The sequence below is a fragment of the Lissotriton vulgaris genome, chromosome 3_1 (assembly GCF_964263255.1).
Source record: "Lissotriton vulgaris chromosome 3_1, aLisVul1.2, whole genome shotgun sequence".
Taxonomy (NCBI): domain Eukaryota; kingdom Metazoa; phylum Chordata; class Amphibia; order Caudata; family Salamandridae; genus Lissotriton; species Lissotriton vulgaris.
The window spans coordinates 1,003,472,073-1,003,475,907 of NC_141689.1; the positions used below are offsets into that span (position 1 = coordinate 1,003,472,073).

General features: G+C 56.1%; 1 long non-coding RNA gene across 1 annotated transcript; it reads left to right on the forward strand.

Annotated features, from left to right (window-relative positions):
• Window positions 1–1,899: 1,899 nt before the first annotated feature.
• On the forward strand, window positions 1,900–3,554 carry LOC147727310 (uncharacterized). The gene is made up of 3 exons (XR_015309466.1): window positions 1,900–1,942; window positions 2,343–2,402; window positions 3,290–3,554. It is a non-coding gene; the product is annotated as an uncharacterized LOC147727310 (long non-coding RNA).
• The last annotated feature ends 281 nt before the right edge of the window (window positions 3,555–3,835 follow it).

Here is a 3,835-nt window from a genome sequence, read left to right on the forward strand (position 1 = left end):
GGGAGCGCGAGGGGCGGACTGTTGACAGCACCTCCGTCAGTCACTCAGATCCCACTCACCAGATATGACCGACCAGAAGGTCCATTATTTTGACAGACAGGCAAGTCTCTGCGAAAAAGCCTCATGAAAAGCGCGCCTTTCCGAGTACAGTTCCCGCCGCATATTTCCCCTGCGCAGGGCTCGCATGTCGCTGATTGACATCAGACCCTCGTGTTTTCACTTTTCGAGTGAACTCTGTCAGCGCTCTGCCGGCTGCACAAACACCGCTTCCAATCCCCAGGTATGGCCCCAGGGAGGAGATACGAGTCCGGTGAGTTCTGTCGGCCCAGGCCAAGGATTCCTGAGTGAGCTATGAAGGAACACAGTGCCTGTCCTAAAGGCTTGTAATCCCCCCCCCCCATGTGCCTGTCCTAAAGGCTTGCGATCCCCCCCCCCCCCATGTGCTTGTCCTAAAGGCTTGTAATCCCCCTCCCCATGTGCCTGTTAGAAAGGCTACCCCTCCCCCTCCCCCCCCCAATATGCTTGGCTGGGGTGTGGTGAGCTTGGCAGGAAGGGAGGGGGCGGTTAGCAATGGACCGAGTCTGGGCGGTGATGGAAGACATTTGATCGGCACCTGCAGCTCGCACCATCCACCCGCAGCAGGGGTGGGTGATCTGTGGGGCAGACACTGGCGGCGCAGTGGGCTCTAGCGCAGGGCGCCTAGAAGCGGGGCCGGTGAGACGCGCTGGGTGTGCTGCACATCGCTTATAATAATTCCTGCGTTTGCCGCTGGTGTCTGTAGTTTAAAGTTTTAGTCTTGTTTCTCGTTTCTTTGGCTCTAGTTCCCCTCTAGTTGTTATCTCCTCCCCCCCCCGCTCCAGTTCCTCTCTGCAGGGTTTATCCCCCCCCCCAGCTCCTCTCTGCAGTGTTTATTTTTGCCCCCCCCCCGCCCGGATGGCGGTAATCCTACACCGAGATTACCTGTAAAGTGATTATGCGGAGACATGAGCGAACCGCGCCTGGAAACCATCACTAAGCACCCGACGCCGGGGAGCCTCGGAGCCCCCCAGGGAGAGCCCTGCAGAGGAGGCGGACCTTGAGCCCCCGCCGCCCCCCCCCCTGAGAGCCGCAGCTGCACCCGGGGCCGCCAAGACTGGACTCTGCCCCCACAGCAGACTGACCCATTACCCCGGGGTTCTGCAGGCTTTAGGCCACCTCTTGGTGGAGGGGGGCAGTTTGTGCAGCAGGCCTTGAGCCCTCGCCTGCGGCCGCAGGGCCTAGTGTTCGTCTCATCTTTGCCGAATCCACGGGCGAGGGCCCTGGCCTGGCACTGAAGAGACTGTGCCACTGTGGGGCCCGTGGGGTGCTCCAGCGAGGCTTGAACGACCCCCACTTCTAGGGGTGCGCTCTGAGATGTAGATGGGCCCACCCACTGCCCTGTGGGTGGCAGAGGGCCCATCCACTGCCCTGTGGGTGGCAGAGGGTTCCCAATACCCTGGGGCGTGCTGTTCCCTCAATGACCTTCATCTGTCTTGCAGACTCTGCTGCTGGCGAGCCTCACCGTGCTGGCGGCTTGTAAAGTCTTGGCACTTTAGTCTTTCTGTCTGTAATGCCACCTTGCTTTTGATCAGGAGCACTTCTCTGCTGTGAAGCATCTGCGGGCGCTGGCCTCACGGTCTTCTTCCTGTTAGCACCAGTTCCTCCCAAGTGCATGTTGGCGATTAAGGAGCCCGATGGAGGGGAGCTGTGCCTAAATCATGCAGTCTGGCTACCCTTGGAGATATCTGAATAGATGCCCCCTCAGTAGTGTTTGTTGTGTCCCGTTTACGGAGTAGGCGGGTGCCTGGTTGGGTTGACATGGGAGTATGCTGCTGTGCTTCATCGTGGGTTTGTAAATAGTGTTTCCTTGTCAATGACTCTTATTTCTTTCTCCTCCAGTGCCATCAAATGGAACTTCTCCAAGGTAAGATTCAGTCACCATGTCGTTCTGCTCTAATGAGGCAACTAACCCCCATCTAAAGGCTGTTTGTAAACTGAGTTCTGTTTGGAATTTGTTTTGTGCACATTGAGGGCCAAAGAAGCTGGTAGAGCAGGTTCAGCAGGCCAGTCCCACGTGAGACTCGAATGAAGTCTGTTTGAGCTTCCCCGCTGTCTCTATTTCTGGATGTTTGGGTTAGACGGGACACCGTGCCACTCAGCAAGCTTCCTGAGCCGTTATAGGGGCATCTGCTTTTGAGAACAATCACTTGGTCTACTCCCCTGTCAGCATACTGGACTCTTCCCCTTCCATGTGCCCCACCAGGTTATCTTCAACCCTCCCTGCTGCAGACCTGCTTCCTTACACCCTCTTTCTTTGTTCCCAGTTTCTCATTGACCGTGAAGGACAAGTCGTGAAGAGATACAGTCCAATGGATGACCCGGTGGTGAGCTTTGTTTTTGCATTTTTGGGGCTTTGGACAGACTGTCTGGATTTTAAGTTTGGGTTGGTGTGGGGAAAGAGGTGCAGCTGTGGAGGGAGTGTGGGGGAGCGGTGTGAGGTGTGCTGCTTTCAGCGGAGGTTTCTCCATGAGAGGAGAGTATGCTGGGTAACAGTCTCGCTGACTGTAGGGGTGTACTGCAGATGTGCAGTGGTTTGAATATGGGGACATAGCTGATGCATTGTTGGTCTTTGTGGCAACTTTGGTTGCCAAAGCTTGGAGTGTGCAGCTCTCTCTGGGTGCAGAAGGTTGGAGGGGGTCACATTGCAGCGTTGGTTTGGGTCAAAGAGGTGAATATTTCACCTGCAGCCCGTCAGCTCACTGGCTGCAGCTCTAGATGCATCCTCCGCTTTGCAACCTCTTTCTCCTTGCCCTGCAGCTCTACTGCCTCTTCTCTCTTGCCCTGCTCCTCTCAGCTCCACTTGGTGCCTGCAGCATGCACTGCCTCCTCCCTGCTCCTCTGCACCTGGTGCCTGCAGCATTCTGTCTCTTTGCTGCACCTGGTGCCTGCAGCATGCACTGCCTCCTTCTCCACCTGGTGCCTGCAGCATTTTGTGTCCTCTGCACCTAGTTCCTGCAGCATGCACTGCCTCCTCCCTGCTCCTCTGCACCTGGTGCCTGCAGCATGCACTGCCTCCTCCCTGCTCCTCTGCACATGGTGCCTGCAGCATGCACTGCCTCCTCCCTGCTCCTCTGCACCTGGTGCCTGCAGCATGCACTGCCTCCTTCCTCTCCTCTGCACCTGCAGAATGCACTGCCTACTTCCTTCTCCTCTCAGCTGCAGCTCTCCTGCCTCTCCCTTCAGGTTGACCTGCCTGTGTTTATCTCCTCAGGTGATTGAGAAGGACCTCCCCTCCTACCTGTAGTGCTGCTGTTCTGTTACCACAGCCTCCTGCCTGCTTGCAGCTGGAGTCTTCGTTCTGCAGTCATGAAGGTCTGTCTCCAAACCGATGCCAGGGTGGGGCAGGCCGGATGGTGCGTGGCGTGCGCACGGCAGACAAGGCTCTTTGCATCAGCCAGGAGCTGCCATTTTCTACAGAAAAGAACTGATCATGTGATGAAGATTAGAAATAAAATGTGAATTATGAAAACTCTAAAGCTGCTGACGAAGCCTTACTGGGGCAGGGAAGGGGCCTCTGGAGTCTGTAGGCGCAGAGGAGCTCTCGATCTGTTCACATCTGCAGTGTTGCAGCTCTGTAACTGAACGCTAAACTCCATGGTTGGATAGAAATGCTTTTAGCACTTTCCGTTAACTCTACTATTTCGGTTTCTCTGACACCAGGCACGAAGTTCCAAATCTGGTGCAGTTGAGAAGATTCCTGCATTCCCAGAGGTCTCTGCTTGCATGACCGTGAGAGACACGAGCAGGCAGTCGCTGG